The sequence below is a fragment of the Rhinolophus sinicus genome, chromosome 16 (genome assembly GCF_057876585.1).
Source record: "Rhinolophus sinicus isolate RSI-liver-muscle chromosome 16, RSI-T2T, whole genome shotgun sequence".
NCBI lineage: Eukaryota > Metazoa > Chordata > Mammalia > Chiroptera > Rhinolophidae > Rhinolophus > Rhinolophus sinicus.
This window is the reverse complement of record NC_142516.1, coordinates 61775829-61799692: the sequence shown is the minus strand read 5'-3', so window position 1 is coordinate 61799692 and position 23864 is coordinate 61775829. Positions and strand designations below refer to the sequence as shown.

Here is a 23864-nt window from a genome sequence, read left to right as displayed (position 1 = left end):
TGTACGTTATAAACAGGTTCACTATTTAGGTTACAGCCTTTCAGATGTGCCTGATGATGTGCAGTGTCGTTCATTTCAGACTCAGATGGTATTTGTTCAGCAGAAAAAATGTGATATTATATTCACTTTTGTTGAAATAAAGGTTGCTGAATAGAGGGGTAGAGGTCCCAGGAACCTGTCAAGAATGAATTCCACATAATTATACTTTGCCCCCAAGTCTCCTAGTGGGTACAGAGTTTGGAGAAATAGGGCAAATTTAAGATGTCATTTTTAAAATTAACTTGAAGGACTTTCAAACAGAGACAAGTTTATTTTCACCATTTCATATTACATTTGCTTCTTGAAAGAGAAACTTTTTGGGGGGAATGGTAGTGAAGTAACAATGGGCTGAGATTTTTAATGATCAAAACAAAATCTTTAAAAATAGGTTATAATTTTACACAAACACTATTACATGTAAATATCTTAATTATTCCAGAGTCAGATACTTGACCTAGAGACCTTGATTGTTTAAGAAACATCCCAGTGTAATCAATATATCAAAATATTTAGATACAGGTCAAAATATACTGCTGCAGCTTAACAGTGTGTATTTCATTCAGGAGTCTGAAAATACTGTTGCTGACTGAAAAAAATAATATTTCCTTAACCTATTCTGATTCAGGATTATCAATAAGGTATATAGGGACCTCAGAATCAGGTTGGGGCATTAGGGGAGTGAGGCAAAATCTAATGAATCAACACCACTTCAGAGCTAGTTCATAAGGAAGTACAAATTTGAGTGTCCCAAGGAGTGAAAGGAAATCTCAGCTTAATATTTTCTTTTACTACAGCTTAACTGAGATATGTCACATATAATAAAATCCAGACTTTTAAACTATACAATTCAGTGGTATCAGTATATCACTGAACTGTATAAACATCACCAATATCTAATTCTGGAATACATTTAACACCTCAAAAACAAATCTCATATCCATTAGAAGTCACACCCCATTTATGCTTTCCCCAGCCCTTGGCAACCACTAGTCTAATTTGTTTTTCTATGTATTTGCCTCTTCTGGATGATTCACCTAAATGCCATCATACCGTACGTGGCCTTTTGTGACTGGCTTCTTTTGCTTAGCATAATGTTCTCAAGACTCATTCTTGTTGTAGCATGTATCAGTACTTCATTCATTTTTATTGCTAAATAATATCTCATTTTATGGACTTATATTTGGTTCATTCATTTATTAGTAGTTGATGGACATTTCGGTTGTTTCCATTTTTGAACTATTATGAATAAGGCTACCATGAACATCAATGTACAAGTTTTTGTGTGGACTAAGTTTTCAGTTCTCTTGGGTATATACCTAGGAGTAGAATGGTCACGTCTTATGGTAAATCTTTATTTAACATTTTGAGGAACTGCCCAAATGTGTTCCAAAGTGGCTGCACCATTTCACAAACCTACCAGTAACGTATGTGGTTCCATCTTCTTCACATCCTCATCAACATTTGTCATTGTCTGTCTTTTATATTACTTATCCTATTGTGTGTGAAATGGTACCTTATTGTGTTTTGATTTGCATTTCTCTAATGGCTAATGATGTTGAGTATCATTTCATATGTTTATTGGCCATTTGTATATTTTCTTTGAATTAATGTCTATTCACATCCTTTGTCCATTTTTTGATTGGGTTGTTTATGTTTTAATTGTTGAGTTGTAAACTGTAAGAGTTCTTTATATATTCTGGATATAAGTCCTTTATTGGATATATACTTTATAAATATTTTCTCCCATTCTGTATTTGTCTTTTCACCTTTTTGATGGTGTCCTTTGAAGCACACGAAGTTTTTATTTAGATGAAATCTAATTTTTAAACTTTTTTCTCCTGTCACTTGTGCTTTTAGTGTCATATCTAAGAAACCATTGCCTAAATCAAAAGCCACAAAGATTTATGCCTATGTTTTCTTTTAACAGTTGTATAGTTTGAGCTCTTATATTTATGTCTTTGATCCACTTTGAATTAATTTTTGTATATGTGCGAGGCAGGGGTTTAACTTCATTCTTTTGTATATGGTTATCCAGCTGTCCCAGTACCATTTGTTGAAAAGTCTATTCTTTCCCGCATTGAATTGCCTTGGCACCCTCATGAAAAAATCAATTCTCCATAAATGTAAGAATTTTTTCTGGATTCTTATTTCCATTTTATTGATCTATATGTTTATCTTTATGCCAGTAGCACACTGTCTTTATTACTGTAGCTTTGCAGTAAATTTTGAAATCAAGAAGTGTGATTCTTCTGATTTTATTTGTTTTCAAAATTGTTTTGGCCATTCTGGGCCCCTAACAATTCCATATGAATTTTAGGATCAGCTTGTCAATTTCTGCAAAATAGCCTTGACTTAATTTTTATTTACACCAACAGCCAATAGTGTCTGGCCCAGTGGACAGACATAACTGAATATTTCCCCAAGAAGGAGTGGTCATTGGGGGCAGCAAGTTGCAACCTCATGTTCTAGGTGGTCAGTTTTGGGTAGAACAGTCCCTCCGCAGCATCTGGAAGAACAAAAGTAGGCTTCAGTCCCTAGAGGGAGAAGGGAGCTTATAAATCTGGGCAGAATAGGAAAATCAGCACCAAGAAATACAAAAATCGAGGCCAGAGATCTGCTATAAGAAAGAGCGATTGTGCACATCAGGCAACCTTGGCCAAAAGGTTGTGACAATAATATAGCCTATTGTGTCAGCCATTGTGCTATGTAAGCATTCAACGTACAACAATGATTATTACTATAATTACTTTGTCATAGAATCATTGATATAAATGGAAGTCATGTTACTAGTTTGGCCACTCCACCAAAGCGAATTTAGCCCATAATAATTATAATGAACATTTGAGAAGCACTTTTTAGTTGATGACACCCAATCACATACACAATCTAACATAATCCTCAAAACAACTGTTATTTATGGTTAGTTTACAAGCATAGCAGGTGTTATTTATGCGTCAGTTTATAAGTATTCACTGAATTTCTTAATGATCATTTTAGACACTGGGGATAAAAAGATGAATAAGGGAAGTCCCTTTCCTTGGGTTATCAACTTAATAATGGAGATGCAAACAGCGTCTGATAATTATATGTGTCAACTAGTATTAACAGTGACATTAATGGATGTTTGAGTCAAGTGCTCATGGGAATATAAAGGAAGAAACTCCTAGTCTGACTGGGAGTGTGTGTTCAAGGTCACAAGGGGTAAATAGAGGCATCTAAACTAAACCTAGATGTGACAATAATATAGCCTATTGTATTAGTCACGGTTCTCCAGAGAAAGAACCAATAGGATTCTCTCTCTCTCTCTCTCTCTCTCTCTCTCTCTCTCTCTCTCTCTCTCTCTCTCTAATAACACTTATTATAAGGAACTGGATCACACAGCTAAAGAGGTTGAGAAGTCCCATAATCTTCTGTCTGCAGGCTGGAGATCCAGGAAAACAAGTGGTACAGGCCAAATGCCTGAGAGCCAGAGCACCTGAGATGACTCCAGTCAGAGTCTGAAGGCCCAAGAACCAGGAGCTATGAGTGCAGGAGAAGACTGATATCCCAGCTCAACAGGCAGACAGAGAGAGGTAATCCTCCCTCCCTCCACCTTTTTTGTTCTACTCAGAACAAATTCTAATAGAAGTCCAAATTCTGTCCTAATTATCTGTTGGTGTGTAACAAAGTATCCCAACCTTAGTAGTGTAAACTAACCATTTTATTACATTCACTGACCTGTAAAATAGGAATTCTGAGAAGGCAGAGCAGAATTCTGAAGCTTATCTCTGGTTCATAACAGCTTGGGCCTTATCTAGAAAGACTGTAGAAATCTAGAAATGCCTATAAGTGACTCACGGCCAGAGGACTGGATCATCTGAAAGTTCCTTCACTCACATTCTGGTGGCTGAGTCCAGGTGACTCCAAGGCTGGGCTCAACAGAAACTGTGGATAGGAGGACCTAGCCACATCTAGTGTGGGCCTATCTAATGTGGATTGAGGTTCCCATCACATGGTAGTAGGGTTCCCAGAGGGAAAGCCCAATGAGGACGCATTTAGAGAGTGAGTATTCCGGGGAAACCTGAAATAAGCCACACAACTCTTATGATCCAGTTTTGGAAACCACTTAAGCATCATTTCAGCTATAATCTGTTGGCCAATGTAGTCAAACACTAGTCAGATTCAAGGAGAGGAGACATATATCACATCACAATCAGAGTAGTGTCAAATAGTTTGTGGCCATATTTTCAAACCTGGAGAACATGTTTGGAGAATTGCAAATAACATCAGAGGATAAAATGCCAGAGGGGGATACAGCTGGACAAGTAGCTAAGGCCGTATTATGGAGGGCACTGTTGACCTTGAAACACCTTAAAAAGGAGCTGAGATTTTGTCCTGTATGTGAATATACTAATTATCAACATCACTATAAGCAAGGAGAATCATTTAAGAGTTTTAAATTGTAAAATGACCCCAATATTCTAGCACAAATACTGACAGATGGCAAGCTTCGGAGTAGATATTTTTGGTTGCAAGTAATAGAAAATGTGATATAATCTGGTTTAAATAAATAAAGATAACTTATTGGTCCATGTAACAAAATTCCTCAATAGAAACTCTAGGGATGGCCTGAACCAGTTTCTTATAATTAGGGCTCTGGCTTTATTTCTTTGTGATACTCTTGGCTCTGCCCTCCTCTCTGTGCTCACTTGAAACTAGGAATACTTTCCTCATGGAGCAAACATAGTTATTATAACTCTAGGTCTTGTACATGCATACCACAACATCCAGAGGGAGAGAGAACAATCTTATTCTAACATTCTAAGCTGAACTTAAGATTCACTCTAATTTGCAGGCTTAAGTCAAATGTCATGTAGGAACCAACTTTTGTGTCAAAGAAGATGGAGTAGCCTAGGGCACATACTTCCTCTGTAGAATTACATGGATTTCAAAGCGGAAATAATAGGGGAAAGAAGGAAATGAATGTCATGAATAAACAGCAATGTGCAAGTCAGCCCAATAAATGTTTGCTTGACAGACAAATAATTTCCAGCATTCATGATCTTTGTGACCTGATACAATCTCTCTGGTACATGTATAAAAAAGGTGGATGAGAGTGTCAGACTAGGGGCAAGGAAACTGGTAAAAAAAGGAAAAGACTCATATCAACATCATCATCAGTGGACACGTAGATTTGGGCAACTCTAACACTACTGGCCATCTTGTCTACAAACGTGATGGGATCAACAAAAGAACCATTGAAAAATTTGAGAAGGAGGCTGCTGAGATGGGAAAGGCTTCTTCAAAAATGCCTGAGTCGTGGATAAACTGAAAGATGAATGTGAGCGCGGGATCACCACTGATATCTCCCTGTGGAAATTCGAGACCAGCAAGTATTATGTGACCACCATGGATGCCCCAGGACACAGTCTTTATAAAAAACTCGATTATAGGCACATCTCGTGCTGACTGTGCCATCCTGATTGTTGTTGCTGGTGTTGGTGAATTTGAAGCAGTTGTCTCCAAGAATGGGCAAACCCATGAGCATGCTTCTGGCTTACACACTGGGTGTGAAACAACTAATTGTTGGTGTTAACAAAATAGATTCTACTGAGTTGCCCTATAGCCAGAAGAGATATGAGGACATCATTAAGGAAGTCAGCACCTACATTAAGAAAATTGGCTACAACCCTGACACAGTAGCATTTGTGCCAGTTTCTGGTTGGAATGGTGACAACATGCTAGAGCCAAGTGCTAACATGCCTTGGTTCAAGGGATGGAAATTCACCCATAAAGATGGCAATGCCAGTGGAACCACACTGCTTGGAGCTCTGGATTGTATCCCAGCTCCGACTCATCCAACTGACAAGTCCTTGCGTCTGCCGCAGCCGGATGTCTACAAAAGTGGTGGTATTGGTCCTGTCCTTGTGGGCTGAAAGGAGACTGGTGTTCTCAAACCTGGCATGGTGGTCACCTTTGCGCCGGTCAACGTTACAACTGAAGTAAGGTTTGTTGAAATGCACCATGAAGCTTTGAATGAAGCTCTTCCTGGGGACAATGTGGGCCTCAATGTCAAGAATGTATCTATCAAAGATGTTCAACGTGGCAATGTGGCTGGTGACAGCAAAAATGACCCAGCAATGGAAGCAGCTGGCTTCACGGCTCAGTTGATTATCCTGAACCATCCAGGCCAAATCAGTGCTGGATATACACCTGGACTGGGTCACAGATGACATCGCTTGCAAATTTGCTGAGCTGAAGGAGAAGATTGATCATCATTCTGGAAAATAGCTGGAAGGTGGCCCAAAGTTTTTGAAATCTGGTACTGCTGCCATCATTGATATGCTTCCTGGCAAGCCTCTGTGTGTTGAGAGCTTCTCTGACTATCCTTCTCTGGGCCATTTTGCTATTTGTGACAGACAGTTGCTGTGAGTGTCATAAAAGCAGTGGACAAGAAGTAGCTGGGGCTGGCAAAGTCACCAAATCTGCCGGAAAAGCTCAGAAGCCTAAATGAATGTTGTCTCCAATACCTTCCACCAGTCTTTATCCCTGGTGGAAGAACTATCTCAGAACTGTGTCTCAGAACTGTGCCATTTCAGTTTAATAGTAAAAGACTGGTTAATGATTACAATGCATCATAAGACCTTCAGAAGGAAAGGAGAATATTTTGTGGACCATTTGGGTTTTTTGTGGGGGACATTTTTAAATTATTGGTTTTTAAAATCGGTACTATTTAATGGAAACAAGTTGACCAAAAATCTGTCACAGAATTTTGAGTCCCATTAAAACAAAGTTTAGTGAGAAATGTGTGTTCTTTTGGTCAACACTATAACTTCCTATAGTTATAGGTAAAAGACTTAAGTAAGAGCTGCCCATAACCTATTTCTGGTGCTACATCTGCTGAAACTTTAGAATTTGATCATTCTGGGTCAATGGTTTTTTCCTGCGTGGGAACTTTGGGTTTTTTCATCTTGTCTTAAGCGGAAGAATCATTTGTTCCCACAGTAAAAAACTACGGGATGGGGTCTGTTGATGCAACACTTCATAAGTTAGGACAGATAAGCAAAGAATAACTTTCTTTATGTGTAAACTAGTTTATAAAGGCCAAATTCTGTAATATTGAAGTTCATGTGTTTCATATAAAATTTTATGCAGTTACCTCAATATTGAGTAAATTTTTTATGTCAAATTTTAGTTTTCCATTATAGGAATGTGAATTCTCACATTTACTGATACTGAGGTAGTTTAAAGAATCTAAAATGAGGCTTAAATAGTATTGAGCACTGTCTTGCTATAGTTAACTATAGCCAGATCCTAGCAAAATAATTGATACTGGAAGTTGAAAAAAATTCCCATGTGAAAGATGCCACCCTTATTCCAGGAGGAAAGAGATATTCTAATCACTAGAGATAGGAGTTGAGGCAGAGAGAATTCTGCATGCAGACCTTATTAAAATAACTCTTATCTCCCTTTAGTCTCCCCATATATTTTAGTTACTTTTCCACAATTGCCTCTCTTTTTTCAACCTAATATATAGGCACTTAGGTTTTGCCACTTCTTTGGGTCTTCATTTGTTTCTGAGAGCTCCCTTGTCACACAAAACTTGCATTGAATAAATGTATATGCTTTTCTCTTGTTAATCTATCTTTTGTTACAGAGACCTAGCTGAGAACTTATGATAGGTAGAGGAAAAATTTTTCCTCCCCTGTACACCTTTTCACGTTTACATTCTCGAACAAGCCCAGTACATATGCCAAATGAAAGAATGGAAATATATGCATAATATATATAATATTATATTATCATATTATTGTATGTGAATATATATTCATATATAATATTAATATGATTATATAGGAATATGTATCCGTATATAATATTCACATATGTATATATAAATATATATTTATATATAATAAATTTTATATCCAACCACAGAAAGTAAAGTCACTAATTAAGGCATATAATTTTTACAGTATAAGTCCAGATTCAACTTCTAACTGAATTTTATGGCAATTCCCAGAAACTGTCTTTCTGAATCATCTAATTCAGTTTGTACTTAAAGGCCCAACCTCAATTTTTGTCAAGTACTTCAAGCCAGTGTTTCTAAAATGAGTACCTGTAGAGACATAAAATCTATCCATTAATATATTTAATATTTTTCTTCTAATCCTTTCCCCTAAATTGTGTTTTCCGTAGGTGATCGCTTAGCTCTTTCTTGAGAAGAATGCTTTTGCATTAGCTAATCCTTCCTCAGTTTTCTGTTTCCTATTTCTAAAGGTTACACCTTTATTTCTTCTCTTTCAATAAATTTGAAAACTCACAGTGCTTGATCCACTGTTTATCTTATTGACTATATTCCACACTTTCAAAGGCAACTTTTGCTTTCCAAGATGACATTTAACAAGCAAACTTGACCATCAGTCCTCATATAAAACTCATTGCAAAGGAAGGCATCATTGTCTCGGTGACAGTTTTACGGCATTCTTTCTCCCCACTTCTTCCACTCTAGAACCCACCCAAGGGAAACTGATCACTTCATTTAAAAGCTTTAAACCACATAGATTATTTATTTTACAGGGTCCCATCAAGTGTCTATCTTTTTTGCATTTTTAAGCTATGACTTTTTTGTTATTTATTTACTTTTTAATTGTCCTTTGTCTATTTTAAGTGCCCTGAGTGAAAAATCTATATGGAAGCTGAGGAGGGAGAATAATTTCCAATAGTTCAAGGATTTCCAATATTTTTGTTCTTTACTTGTCAATAATTAAAATCTTAGCAGATAAGGGGATCTTTTTAATTTTCCTCTAAAATATAACTATTCTAACTACTTAAACTACTATTTGTAAAGAAAAATCTCTTTGAGAAGACTGCAAACTTTTCATCTTTTAAAATATGTCTACAGTTCTACATAGAAGACATGTACTATTCTTGGGTTTTCACTCTTCCCTCATTTCTCTCCTTACTTCTCTAGTTTATGGGTGAATAGAGCGTGCACAGAAGCAGAGACAACCCCTTCCCCCCAAACAAGTGCTTTATTCCGTGCCCTACCCAGGCTTTCCAGGCTCCTTCTGGGTTCAATTCCAGCTTAGTCCACTAAGCAATGATAATTACCAAGATCATATGCCAAATATATTCTTTCTTTGGCAAAACAAAACAAAGACCAATATTGTTATTTTACCTTATCACGTTTACATTGGAAAATGTTTCATATGACTATTGACTTAAATTAAACACTTGAATGGCTTTTTACAAGGAAATAACTTACAGCAATTACGTACCTATGCAAGCTCTTGTTCCAGAGACAAAATGCCTTAAGTGAATCTGATAGCTAAAGCTTCAGATATCCTTCCATGGGCTTCTTAGTCAGGCATCCCTAAGAGGGTCAGTTCTGTGCTCACCAAGGATATTGATCTGTTGGTTCCACCAAGCCAAGTTTGTTACTGATGTGTTCCTGGGGGTATAATACAATTGTACTGGAAGGCAGAACAGGATCATGAGCTTGTGACCTGAGCAGGCTCATAATCTCAACATGTATGCTGTGCTGTTGCTGTCTTGAAATTCTTAGTAGTTTTTGAACAAGATGCCCTAGTCTTCATTTTGCCCTGGACTCCACAAATTATATAGCCACACTCGCTGGGAGGTAGATACTAACACAGCCAATTTAGGGAAAACATACGTAATCCTCAATACAGTCTTTTGACAGAATCTGGCTAACTACGCTCCAAAAAGCAAAAGGATTCCTTTTCCTTACATTAATTGTATTCCTCACCTGGATCATTTTATGTGAAGGTAAATATAGTGTCCGATAGAAAGGAAGAGAAGCATCAGAAAAAGGAATGATCAGTTGACATTATTTTTTTATATTAGAGAAAATAATGCTAGTTTAGAGGGAATAATTCAGTCAGTGATTTTTTATCTTTTTTAACTACAAATCATCTGACCTTTCAGATTCCATTTAAATACAATATAAACCTAAGTCACTATAGAAACTTCGAGGAAACAACTGCATAGATTGCTGTCTTTTCAGTACTTAAATTTTAGTAAAGACAAATTTTAAGGGGACTTTTCTCAGAAATTTGATATTGATGAATTCATTGATTTGGAACTGGGAAACATGATGGTTTTATTCCTGCTCTACTCTGGGAGGCAGTAGAACATAGTATGGAAGTCAAGGTCTTGAGTAAAGATGGATTTCGATCCCAGCTGGATTTCCTTGGGCACATCCTTTCAAGACTCTGAACCTCAGTCTCCTCAACTTTAAGACTGGGTGATTGATAGTCATCTCACAGGGTTGTGATGATTAAAGAAGATATGCATGTAAACTATCAGGCAAAGTGCTGGGATTTCAGTCAGTTGCTATTGCAATTTTTATAATTATTGTTCCTCTTTCTTCTTCTGTTCTAATAGAGGCCCTGTCTAAAAAGACATAATCTTTCTGTGAGTTTGAATAAAGTATTGAATAAACAGCTTGGTGCTATAATATCCTCATCAATAAAATGGTTGTTAACCTAGCATAGCACTTGGTAGGTAACAGGCAATCAGTAAGCAATGCCGTGTAAACTGGGGTTCAGCGTTAAACAAAACTTTGTGAATGTAGCACACACCAGGAAATGTATAAGCAAGTCCCCTGAAATAGTTCTCATCTCTTAATTTAGTGTGAATCATATTTGAAAATGTTTTAAAAGATTAATTTCCCTGACCATGTATAAGAAATAACAACCAAAGCATATAGTCCTTTCAGTTCTTAAAGAATTTTTATGCATTGTCTCATCAGATGAGGTCATGCAGCTGGTGATGACAGCCTGGAATCCTGCTCTGAATTTTGTGATCTTTCTTCTTCATCGCCTATTTATTCTATCAAATATTTAGAGACACACTTAGTACTGTCTGCAGGAAAATTACTTGAAAGATTACTTAGAATAGAATGGAATTAGCGTATTACCAGCAATTCCTTTCGGCTAGCTACCTGAAAATTTTGAAAACATTTATTTGTAATATATGTACCCCTATGTTCATTGCAGCATTATTCATGGTGGCCAAGACATGGAAACAACCAATGTATCCTTCAATAAATGATTGGATAAAGAAGATGTGGTACATATGTCCAATGGAATATTACTCAGCCATAAGAAAAGATGAGCTACTAGCATTTGCAACAACATAGATGGATTTTGAGAATATAATGCTAAGCGAAATAAGTCAGACAGAAAAAGTCGAGAACCATGTGGTTTCACTCATATGTGGGATATAAAGCTGAAAGTAACAAACAAACAAGAAAACAAATAAGCAAAAACTCATAGACACAGACAACAGTATAGTGGTTACCAGAGGGAAAGAGGGGAGGGTGGGAGGTAGAAAATATATGGTGACAGAAGGAGATTTGATTTTGGGTGATGAACACACAATACAATGTACAGATGATGTATTGTAGAATTATACACTGGAAACCTGTATTATTTTATTAACCAATATCACACCAATAAGTTTAATTTAAAAAAAGTTTGCTTATAATAAATCAATAAAAGCACTCTATAGTCAAGACTTGTTCAGTGTTTAGGATGTAAGCTCCCCTCTTCTCCTAGCTGGCACCCATGTGTCATAAGACTATCAAATTGTAAAGAACAGGAACCATACTGGGGATACAGAGGGCCATGCCCAAAATCTATGGGGACTTACTGAAGATAAATTCACCTGCATCCTTATCCTACCTAAAATGAACCCTGGATTTGCATAGTAGTGTTTGTTTAAATTCCTAATTTCAGAAAAGCTTTATTATGTCCTTATCAAGCACCAAATAAAAGTATCCTATCACCACAATAAAATAGTTCTCTATTGTAGACAGCACTTGGGAGAGATTTGTAAAATCTCTTAGATGCTCTGTCTTCTAGTTCCAGTCTCACTGCTTTCGGCCTCAGTCCTCTGCTTGATGTAAAACCCTGTGCTCCAGTCCAAATCCACCTTGTTTAGGTTTAGTGACCTTGGGGCCAGTTAGACAGGGCCTGGGACCTCTCACAGAGCTGCCATCCTTTAAATGTTTACTCCTTCCTGTGGATAATGGCCTACTCATCTCACACCCTTCCTGCCTCCAACAGGGCTTACTTGGAATGGCTCACACTCCAACACAACACTTTACATTATTTTCTTGGTCATTGGCTTGCTGGGCTAAATTAACTCCTCCCTTCCAGCCACTATGTTATGAGAAATGGCAGAGTTCTTGTCACAGATTTAGTTATAGCTTCTCTAATGCATGCTAAGCGTTTGCACAGTTTTTATAATGGTGATAATAAGCTTAAAGCAGTCATGTGAAAGTCATTCCTACATGTGTTATAAAACCTTTGGATTTTATCTTTAACTGAGTGGCCCTTCTAGAAGTTTCCACGGGAATTTGTTTTAAATTTAGTTACAGAAATAGAATTTTGACCTCCTCTGATAGAAACAAAGCAAGAAAAATCTTATACTTTCCTTTTTTTCCTTGTTGCCAGCAAGTTCAGAAATTCTATGAGAACAGTAGCAACTCTTATGGTTAACATATTTTGCCTCCTTTTCCTTTTCTTTGTTTTGATTTTATCATCTTTTTAAGTTGGTTAAAGTAATTTTTGAAAAGAGAAGGGTGAAAATAAACCATTAATATATGTTATGTAATGAAAGCTTAGAGTTTTATAAAGGCTTTCAAATACACCATAAAAAAGAGAAGAGTCCCGAATATTTTGCAGGTGTACTTAGGGAATAAACGGGCAGATCAAGCTTTACTCATCCTCAAATCCATGACCTGGAGTTGTGGGTCTCAAACTCCAGAGAGCATCAGATTCCCCTGGAAGGCTTGTTAAAACCAGACTGCTGGGCCTCACACCCAGAATTTTGACTCAGCAGATCTGGGATGTGGTCTGGATATTTGCATGTCTGACAAGTTCCTAGGTGACACTGATGCTGCTGACCAGGGACCAAAATTTGAGAACTGTTGACCTGCTCATCTTGTTAGAGAGCTATATAAGTAAAGAAGGAATTGATATAAGATCTACTTAAATGTATGGACAATGTGAATAGAAGGTACATATTCTATTCACAAGGAGTAACACAGATACTGGGGAAAATAAAATCAAGAGGATGGCGAAAGTCCCGGAGGTGCCCACAAAGACTTTGGAAAAGGAGATGAGGCTTGACCTAAGCCTGAGATGAAAACCAGGTGGGGAAGGCAGGTCAGGTAAGGGGGTAGATTTGAACAGTGAGGAAGCAGAAATATTTACAGTGTGTCTAGTAAATGGTGTCCATAGAATGCACCATCCAAGGAGCTCAGTCAACGTCATTGAATAAATGAACAATGAAGAAATTAATGGGGAAATCAACAATTTCTTCAATGAACAGTGAGGATAGTAAATGTGAACAAGAATGGACTGAATTAGGGTGAGTTTTGAAAGTGAAATCAAGAAGTTTGATTTTAATTTTTTAAGCAATGAAAATTCATTGAAGTTTTTGGGTAGAGTACACATTTAAGTAACATTTTTGAATATTTTTGAATATACTTGTATAATGGTATTATATTACATTATTAATTTCTTGTGGCTGACAGCACATAAAATCAATGCAAAGAAAGAGAACATTTCAAAGGAGGCATTAAAAGGAACTTGTCATAGACTGGTGTATAGGGAGGAGAAGAGAAAGCCACTGTGAATCCATGTTTCCAAGCCTGGGTGTGAAAGAGAAAGATAGAATCACTTACATAAGGAAGTGTAGAGTAGAAGATAGATCTTAGAGAAGAAATTATGAGTTTTGTTTTAAAGCAAGACATTGGGAATGGAGTGGAGGTGTCGGCAAGCACTAAAGATGCCCAATTTAGTTTGGTAAAAAGAATCAGGTTGGCAGTGTGGAGGCATTCTTATGGAGATGACAATCTAATCATGAGAAAAGCAGCAATCACTCTCATGCCAGCCTTTCCTCCCTGACCCCCTATGGATCTCCTGTGAACACTGACAGCTTTGGCAGGTTGCAGATGAATGCCTTTTCCCCCAACTCCATGTCCTGAGCTGACTGGTCACCCAGAACCACCCGTGTGGGCCAGCTGGCTCCAGCCTGGGTCCAGAGGCCAGAGTGCTTCCACAGCCTCCTCAGGGCCTGGAACTTAACAATGCAATTCTATGGCAACCCTGGCAGGTCCCAGCTGGCAACAGTGGAGATGACAACAGCAAAGCCCTCTGTCACCACACCCTGGGGGCCAGTCCTACCAGGAAGGGGAAGGATCAGACTAGTGCTGGAGCCCAGGCAGGCAACCAGTTCCCACTAGATTTTAAATGCAGAGGGAGGAGAACCAGGAGAAGATATTGCTCTAATGACCAAGGCCAGCGGGAATGTCAAGGCAAGGGGAGAATGTGATGGCACTGAGTATAGTTCACAGATAAGAACCTAGAGGAGCCTTCTGGCAAGGAAAGGAGCCTGGAAGGCATTCAGGGGAGGTGAGAATGGATAGTTCCTTCAAGCTTAGAGAAGAAGTGGAACAGAGGAGCATAAGGCCTAGAGAACGTTTCCGAGAACAGCATGATTTGGCAAACTGGAGACTCTAGGGAAACGTCAAGCGGTTTAGTCATCAGAACAAGAGGACTGAGATTATGCATGGTGACTAAGAATAAACTGGAAGAAAATGGGGTCCTTAGAAGATGTACAAAGTGGAACAAAGGAAAAATAAGCATTCCTTTATGTTGTTGAGTTGGAGGTGATTTGGTCCATTTAAATGTGTGACAGATCACCATGCATTCCCGTGACTCAGAATGAACACAATATGTTTCAGTAGATGTATTTACACAACACACCTATTGTGTAAACAGCTTCCCAGTGTTCCCGATGTTCAGCCAGTCTGGAGAACTGAAACAGAGGGTACTGAGCTGGTACCTTGATTCAGGGTGCTGTTTCATCTTCCTGCTGCAGCCACAGAAAAGCACTGGAGGAAAACAGGAGAGTAGAACCATGGGACCTTGTGGAAGCAAGGTTATGAGTTGCATGTTATAAAATGGAAAGCAGAATTTTGAAAATTTATCAAGTTCCAAGACTGGGGATCTGGAAAGAGAGCAAGGAAGCCCTGACCATCCTGAGCTAATTGAGCTGTAGGATCTGGAGGAGAAAATTGGGCAAAACAAAATTTGTTCTTTGAAACTGCACTTCAAAAATGGCTTGAGAGTAGATAGGACCAGTTTGCTAATTATAGCAATGTACCTGTGGAAAGTGTCAGAGTCCCTACTCTGTGCTAAGTACCTGTGAGTAGTTTGACAGTCAGAATTTTATTTAAGCATAATGAAGATACCATAAGGCAAGCATTATCATCATTTTATAAGGAGAAATTTGAACTCCAAAAAGTTCTATATCTTGTCCAGCTTTCTAATCCAAGCCTGTATTGTTTCTGTGACACGGTCCTGCCACCACAGAATATTCTTGTGTTCCTATCTGTGTTCCTTAAAACCAGGCCAGGGATGGCCTGACAAGAACTATAATTCCACTTCTGCAGCTTGTAGGGTTGCAGAAACACCAAGATGCCTATAAGACAGGAAAGAAGCTATCTATCCTGTTTTCTTTTATGACAAAAGGATACAGTGCTTTTCCCATTGAAATTAAAGTAAGAATTAAACAAATGCATGGGTTACAGTATTATTTTTCTTCTATAATAGAAAATATGGTAAAAACAAAAGCAGACTTTGAACTCTCACTATGTTCTATAAAGACATATTACTTTAAAGTCAGAATGAGTCAGCCAAAAGAGAGGTCATTCTTAGCTTTTCCTGAAGCTCTGTTTTTTCAAGCATACTCCCAAATATTAGATCCTGAAAAAAGAGTTTATGATGTCCAAAGTAAACCAGCCAGAGGCAAAGTAACACTCAAATGTCTTTTTAATCATTACTACTTTCCTCCTACTTCTCAGCATGTAAACCTAACTGCCAACCCACTAGGTGGTTGTGGCAAGCAATTCAATAACTTCAATAAATGTAAGGACATCAATATCACCAAAGTATTAAAATATATAACTGTTTCCAAAAGGAGCACAGTATCACAATGAAATTCTGACAGTAATACTATCTTCATTTTTAAGTTTATTTTTAGAATATGCATATGTGTGTATAAGTGTGTGTGTGTGTGTGTGTGTGTGTGTGTGTGTAGCCAACTTTTTTCTCAAGTCTAATATAGAACCGGCGGTCTAAACAAGTGCCACGAACTGAAGGTGAGTTTCCAAACCTCAGAGGCAGTGACAGTGTCTGGTGCCACTGTCGTCAGGTTCTTTAAGACCTGGAGTCTCTGATCTTCCAGGACCAGAACAAAGGCGTTCGAAGGGCCAGGCAGCCTTAGTCACGTTGGCAGTCGAAGTTCAGCATGCCCTGTTTCCATTCTCCTTGGACAGGACCAGAGTGCCAGGTGTGATTCTTTGGTCCTCTGCCCAGGTTTATAGGGATGGCAAGTGGTGCCAGTCACATTCAGTCACGGCCAGAGAGAGTATCCTGAGCGCGAGAATATTGTACTGAGTCAGAGGAGGTCCCAGCCAGGCAGAGAACTTTGGAAGACAGAGTTCCAAGCACTATTTTAGGGATAAGGAAGGATATCCTTAGGATCCAAAGAAAAAAGTCTTCCTTATGATTAACCCAGGCAAAAAATAAAACTGTAATTTTCGCACTTGAATTGCATGTGTGTTTTTCATAATGATAAATCCCAAGCATATTCTTGGCCCTTCGGTTTTTGCACTGGTAGCCTTTAACACAAGAAACTGGACTGTTTAATTGATTTTATGACATCTTAAAATACTATCATTTCCTTAAAGAAAAAAGAAATAAAAGGAAACTGACGTTCTGCAGACCATCCCATCACTAGCAACGTTGATGTTGGAAAAACTTGACTGGTCCTTCCTAAAAAGGGTACTTGTTCATTCAGAAACATGTCTCCTCTTTTAAGTTTTTGAGCAATTAAAAAGAAAAAAGCAATAACCCATATTAAAATGATTAAGTTCGAGGATGTTTGCTATTATAGAGATAATGCTTCAGAACTGAATAAATGTAAAAGTGAAACTTGTACTCGTTGTGAAAGAGTATCGTGATGTTTTCATTTTGAAAATATATTCTGCAAATGAACTTCTCAAAATATATTCTTTAAGTCCTCAAGAATGTATGACTATGGAAAAAAATAATTACCTTTTCAACTTGAGAGAAGGAAAACTGTTGGAACAGTTTAGGCAATGCCTATCCAATAATAAAAAAATGTTTCTTGGACCACAATTCACCCTCTAAACCTTCAAAAGCCTATCATTTATCATTAATTTTGAAATAAAACAGGAAATACCTGTACTAAGAGAACCTTTGAAAACAAGCAAAGTAATTGGCAAGGAATATTTTGGGAGGCACTGACAATAATGTAATGCCTGGATTAGTCTTTCAAAAAAACATGAAATTGTAGCTGGGAGGCATATGTAGCTAAAGATTCAGCATTCCAGTGCTGAGCATTATAACTCAGTTCTCTTGATATTCTGACATATTATTTAACAAAAAGCACATGGAAGATGTTCCCAGAACCCAACTGCAGAGTTCATATATGAATCAAATTTTTACTGTTATGACGGAGCTCACAGATAAAACTGGCATAAAGATAGTAAAGTACTGTTGTGCCAGGCAGTTTTTGACAATCAGGAAAAACACTTTTAAAAGATTATATAAAGTTGTGAGAATGATAGTAGCTTGGCGGGGGTGGGGGGGTGTTATCACTTTATGAGGGGTTTAAATGTCTAACTATGACGTTGCTTTGTACACCTGAAACTAATAAAAAACTTTAAAAAAATAATGAAAAAAATGAAAATTGTAAAGTTCTTTAAAAAATAAAACATCAAAAAAGATTATATATACATATCTGTGTATATGAATATATAACATACATATATATTATACGTATGGTTGTACGTAATCCTAGCCTGCTTTATTCATAAAAGGACTCTGAGATGCCAGAACTTATTATATTTGTCTTTTAATCTGGCTTTATTCTCCAATGGCTAATATCAGTCTTTGGGGTGTAGAAGTTTGTAGGATTATCATTGTAATATCCATCTTAAACCTCTGCATTTACTTACTTGTCCCCAAATAGACCTTAGACTTTCCCACCTCTGTGTCTTTGCTCAGGCTGTACTCGGGGTATAACACCTTCCCTTTGGATTCCACTCAAAGCTCATTCAAATGGTACACCCACTCCTGATATCTGCAACTGGATATGATTTCCTCCATTGTGTTTTTGTCACTTTCTTATGACACATTTTACTTTACCTTAAGTTAAGCTTATTAACTACAACCTTCCTCTCCTTCATTCCCCTTCCCTCACCCCCACAAACACTAGGTTGTACATTTCTTGAAGGAAAACACTTTCTTTCCACCCATGTAAAACTGCTTATTACAGTGACTTTGCATAGCAGGGCTCAAAAAAATGTTTGATGAGTTAGAGTGAATTTTCCTGAAACTGAATTGCTGAACTTTTTATGTTTATTGGAGTGAGAGAATTCACTTTGTATGGTTCTTTGGGTCTTATTTATTCAGAAATCATTTTTAAAGCATTTAATATGAAGTATTTAATTCTTCTCTTTGTTTTTCTCTGTTAATTTTTGTTTTTTCTCTGTTAATTACTACAACTCTTCCCTCCCTTTTTTCCTTCCTTCCTCCTTTTTCCTTTCCTTCCTTCCTCCTTCCAACATTAATTGAGTATCTGTTATCTGACAGGCAGTTAAAAGACACAAAGAGGAATAAGAAAATCTGGATCAAAATTTAGAATTTAATAGTCCTGACAAAGCTATAAACTGTGTTCTAGATTAAGACAAAGACTTATCCAATGTATTTATCTTAATAAGAAAAGGTATTTTAAAATGTTACCAAAAATGCAAAGTAGTCACATTGTAAATTCATTCCAAGTCTTCTCTTCAACCAGTTCCGCTTCATGCCAACAACTTTTCCATCAAATAATAACATCATTCATAATATGACAATGGCTTAATTCTAAACTATGAATTTTAGAAAACAGATTGGGAGAGAGGTAGTTTCGTATCACCCTGACCCCTACCCCACTGCCCCAGTGCCTATCATTGAAACAACAAATTACTTAACCATTCTAAACTGCCTCAAACGTAAAAGGGGAGTTGTTCAGTCATTTGTTCACAAATATTTATTCATTCCTTCACCTTTGAAGGAAGCGGGCTCAATTCATGTCAGAGGGGAAATAGGGTTGACAGGTAAAATACAGGATACCCAGTTAAATTGAATATCAGATAAATAACAAATAAAATTTTAAGTATGTCCCATACAATTTTTGGGATGTATTTATACTGACAAAAATATGTATTGTTTAACTAAAATTCACATTTAACTGGGTGTCCTGTATTTTTGTTTGCTAAATCTTGCCACCATGGTGGGCGAGCACTGGCTACATTGCTGCTTTGCCTTTGCAGAAGCTGGTTGGAGCTGGGAGAATGAGATTCAGGACAGACAGCCAAAGTATAGCAGGCTGACACGTGGAGGATGAGGCTTTGAGTATGCACCACTATGCAGTGAAGGCAGAGAATGAGGCGTAGGCACTGACTACCATGCATAATACATTTGGGGGCTAGCACTGAAGAAGTCAAAGGAAAAGAAGCTGGGCAAGGTCGTGGGAATCTGGAGCCCAGGCAGAAAAGTTCGGTTTTAGTTGTTTATGTTTCTGTGATAACTCTTCTCCTTCATCTTCCCCAATCTATGGCCAAGTCTACTGCAAACACACATTTATGTGTACATGAACAGAAGAATAGGGAATGTTTTATACCATCATGATCATGTCAGTGTTTAGGGCATTAACAAGTTTTCTGTGCTTCCAGCCATATTGCTTTACTGTGGATATAAGTGAGGTAAACCAAACCAAGCAGTTTTCAATTTAGTTCTACTTCGCTCCTCGTGTACAGCTACAGTTAGAGAATGCTTGGTCTTCTGGAGCTGAGCTAGCTCTTCACCCAAATGGCAGGGCGTTGTGTCAGTTCTTGCTCAGCATCTTAGGGCCATCCCACATATTTGCAATAAGAACCCAGAAGAAAGCTATCCTTCCCCTCCTAGAAGTCAGTGAAGTTCCGTCAAACTTCATGCCTGCGGCTTTCATTCCAGGGCATATGTATAAATCTTTTTCTACTGACTGTTCCTAAGGGCTGAAGCCAGCGCCTGGTCTTTCCACGGCATTATCAGATGACAGATCCCTAAGACCACCACAGAAAGATCAGCCATCTCTGCCTGGCCTTTTTTGATCAGGACCTTCTGCGTCTCTGAGGTTCTAGATCCCAGATGGCTGTGGGATAGGATGTCCCACCAGCCCAGTCTCCTGCTCTTCTCCAGCTGGACTCATCTGGAGAGCCTTGGGTACACTTCTTGTCCATACTCAGAATGCTTACTCTCCCAGAGGCAATTCTGAAGGCTTGCCTTTTACTCTGTTCCCTTCCATTCGGAACTCTCCCCTAAAATCTGGAATCTAAACATATTAGGTTAACCATGGTGCAATTTTTCAGCTTCTGTCTTAGACAACCTCTTCTACTCCCGTTTTGTCCCATACCCCAGCAATCTTCTTCTCTTGAGGCTCATGTCTCCCTCCCTCAATCTTAGCTGCCAGCATACATTGTCGCCATTTAGTCTTGTCCTCTAACTTATCTCCTGGAATCTGAACACAGAAAATCTGATATTCCCTTAATTGCATATTTCATTTTCAATTTTAGACCTAAGAATGCTATGTCTTAGATAAAATGTCAGAATCACTCCCCTGCACGTCCACCAAAGAGTGAGTGGAAGAAAAAATCACACATGATTCATGCTCACTGCTCTGACAGACAAACTCACAAACTTCAATGGCTGCATCTAATAAAAAGTACAGCTTGCTCACATAACAGAATGCGTTGACAGCTGCCTTTTCCTCTCCATGGTAACTCTGAGACAAGGGTCCTTCCATCTTGTGGGCCACCATCTTGTAGGGCTCCGTATTCACATGCATTCATTCCACAGATGGGGAAAGAGAGGGTAGAGAACGCAACACTCACCCACTTTTTAAAATTCTCTGCTGGAGTCACATTTTTCTCTAGATGCGAGGAGCTGGGAAATGTATATGGTTCCTGATCTGGCAGCTACCACCCAGTGACAACTCTACACCACGGAAGGGAACATTGCGCTGTCTGTGCCACGGATGGTAATCCTTTGTTGTCTCAGCGAACAACACAGCGTCCACCTCAAGATTAACTTAATATGTAAAACTGTTAAGACATCTTTCTTTACATAGACCAAATAACTGTGAATAAAAGTCTCATGTAGAAAAGGAATGGAAAACAAAGTGATTTAAGGATCTCTGAGTATTTTATGTATTTATAGTGTCCCTTCCTCTGTAGACGAGTATATAACAGTTTACATAACAGTATGTAACTGGTTTCTCAATCTACTGTAGCTAAACACAGATAATTGAGAGATGACAGTATGTAATTTTTTTCTTAACTTCTTATAGCTAAGTACACCTTGTGGAAATAAAGTAAACCTAAGGGGTATCTGAGAGCCTTCTCATGTTTGTTATTGCATAGAGGGTAAAGCACAAAGCCATCGAGGTCTAAGAATACTTGCTAAGCAGATTTATTCATTCAACATACATCGAGTGTCCACTATGTCTCAGTCATTGCGTCTAGCAGCAAGCACTAGAAACATTAGAACTATAAGCAGGGTTCCTGCTCTCGGTAATGGATAATGGAGTATAAAGTGCATGTCAAATAGTTCCATTTTTGAGATAATACAGTGCCGAGTTTATCCTTTGAGCATAGAGGGCTAGATGTCAGAATTGGCTATGGTCTAGTTGAAGAAAAAAAAGCCTTAATGTATGTTGTATAGATTAACTGTGTTGCTTGGGGGTAGAATGTGCATCCGATTATCAGGGTTGTTCATGTTATTGAAGGGCAGAGAGCTGCCTACATGATGTACTTTGAGAAGGTATGCATGGTCCTTGATAGCAAATCATTTCCCATTTCTAGCTTAACTGAAGGCCACAACTTATTGGTAAGTTAACTCCTGGGCCAGTATTGGGCATTATCACTCTTAGCAGTATTAGTCAAACTTGTAGCAGAAAGAAGGGCTAAGGGGATGGAAGAGATGATAAAAAATTAAAATAGGGAAACAGGGGGTGGGGTGAGGGGTTGTCCTGGGCTGGCCCTGCAAGTAGGAGTCAGAAGTAATCCTGAGTCAGGAGAGAGGAAATATTACTACTTGTAAGAGTGCCTGTTATTGTAAGACTCTGCTACTCATGAGCATGCATTCAATCCCCAGGCATGTCAGGGAAAAATAAATTTTGAATACCTTAAGAATCAATTGTGAATCTTTCTTCAGGATTTTGAAGTTGAGTAATTGAATTGAACAGGGTTTTTTATACCATTAGGGATGGAAAATTGGCATGAAGGTCCACTGAGAAGGGCAATGTGCAGGCTTTTCCCCAGATTGCCAAGTACGTAAAGTACTTTTTCAGACTCTAAAATCTAAGACATCTCTTGGTTTTCCCTCGTTGAACTCAGGTCTTATCAGGAAACTTATCATAGAGATCCACTAACTGGAAATAATATCTCATCCTCCCACTTCCTCTTATTGACCTACTTTATGGCATTTACTGTATTTTGTGGTCGATCATTATTTGTGTGTTCCTTATTTCTCTTATTTGAGAAACTTCTCTGACTTGGGAAACTGTTGGCAGTAAAAGGTAGTGGTTAAAGACATACTCTGGAGTCAGATCTGGAGCCGCACCTGGGCCACTTAATAACTATGTCAACCTCTCTAAGCCTCAATTTCTTCCTCTGAAAATGGATATTATAATAGTATGTGAAATATCAATAGCGTGGCACTTGGAATAGGCACTCAATGAGGTTTTATTAGATCCTTTTCTTTTGTTAGGTAATTTAATAACTTTGCCCTTAGGAAGCCAGTGTTCTTAAAGCCATTTTTTGAGAGCTTTACAGAGGTTATATAAACTTTCTCAGCATTATATAGCTGGTTAGTAGAACAATCTGAATTTGAACCCAAACTGAGTCTGGGAGACCTTTCTTTCCAAGATAGCAGGGAGCCTCTATTTACTAACATCCATGGCTGACTTATACTGGGAGGTTTCAATGACAACATTTGTGTGTTTTGATTTTTTTTTTCCTGTGAAACAAATACGCTCTGGTAGGAATGAATCTTGGCTCAAGCATCCCTGTGTTCATCACAGAAATAGCATTTAGTGGGCCTCCAATGCTTCATAATTTGAAAATTGAAAACAGATACTATACAGATACTTTAATTCTGAATAACGATTTATTAATATAAGGAAATGTTTAAATTGTTCTCATACAAAAATGTTTCACTGATACCATGGTGCTACAGTTCATATATATTGTAAAAGTACAAAGAAAATAATAAAATTACATTTTCTGAAAAAAATATATGCTAGCCTCTAAATTTTATTTCTCTGTAGCTTAAGAGTTAAGAGCCAGAGAATGCCTAATTTAATTTTGTGGAGGTTTCCCCCAAAAGTGTTCTTAAGGTAATGATGACACCAAATCTTGCTAAATGCTCTCAGTTAAGTTATTCCTCCACTGAAAAAGAAAGGCAGACGATGGAGATTTTCTAAATATTTAAATAGCATTCTATTGAAACACTGACTTTATTTTTAAATAGCCAACTTAGCAAAAAAAAAAAAAAAAAAAAAAAAAAAAAAAATATATATATATATATATATATATATATATATATATATATATATATAGCTTATTTTTATCACTCATCTTTATTCCTCTACAAATTCTATCACAATCATAAAATGATAATTTACTGTTTTTCTAA

The 23864-nt window shown here is 37.8% G+C and overlaps 1 pseudogene; it reads left to right on the top strand.

The window, feature by feature from the left end:
• The window catches only part of LOC109451152 (elongation factor 1-alpha 1-like), a 55330-nt pseudogene extending 48798 nt beyond the window's left edge, over positions 1 to 6532 (top strand).
• The last annotated feature ends 17332 nt before the right edge of the window (positions 6533 to 23864 follow it).